The following is a 419-nucleotide window of genomic DNA, read 5'->3' as shown; positions in this document are numbered from 1 at the left end:
GGGGAGGCATCGCAGGGGGAGGTGTTACAGGGGAGGCATCGCAGGGGGAGGCATTACAGGGGAGGCATCAGAGGGGGAGGTGTTACGGGGAGGCATCATGGGAGGCATCGCAGGGGGAGGTGTTACAGGGGAGGCATCACAGGGGGAGGTGTTACAGGGGAGGCATCACGGGGAGGTGTTAAAGGGGAAGCATCGCAGGGGGGCGTCACAGGGGAGGTGTTAGAGGGGAGGCATCGCAGGGGGAGGTGTTAACAGGGGAAGCATCACAGGGGGAGGTGTTACAGGGGAAGCATCGCAGGGGGGACGTCACAGGGGAGGTATTAGAGGGGAGGCATCGCAGGGGGAGGTGTTAACAGGGGAAGCATCACAGGGGGAGGTGTTACAGGGGAGGCATCGCAGGGGGAGGTGTTAACAGGGGA

The 419-nt window shown here is 63.0% G+C and overlaps 1 protein-coding gene across 1 annotated transcript in view; it reads left to right on the top strand.

Annotated features, from left to right (window-relative positions):
• SERPINE2 (serpin peptidase inhibitor, clade E (nexin, plasminogen activator inhibitor type 1), member 2) overlaps positions 1-419 on the top strand; it is a 29,776-nt gene that overhangs the window by 604 nt on the left and 28,753 nt on the right. The gene's annotated exons all lie outside the window — the stretch shown is intronic.

The sequence above is a fragment of the Elephantulus edwardii genome, unplaced genomic scaffold, assembly GCF_000299155.1.
Source record: "Elephantulus edwardii isolate Elephantulus edwardi_28Jun2011 unplaced genomic scaffold, EleEdw1.0 scaffold00087, whole genome shotgun sequence".
Classification (NCBI taxonomy): domain Eukaryota; kingdom Metazoa; phylum Chordata; class Mammalia; order Macroscelidea; family Macroscelididae; genus Elephantulus; species Elephantulus edwardii.
Note: the sequence above shows the minus strand (reverse complement) of the source record. Positions and strands in the feature narration are given on the sequence as shown.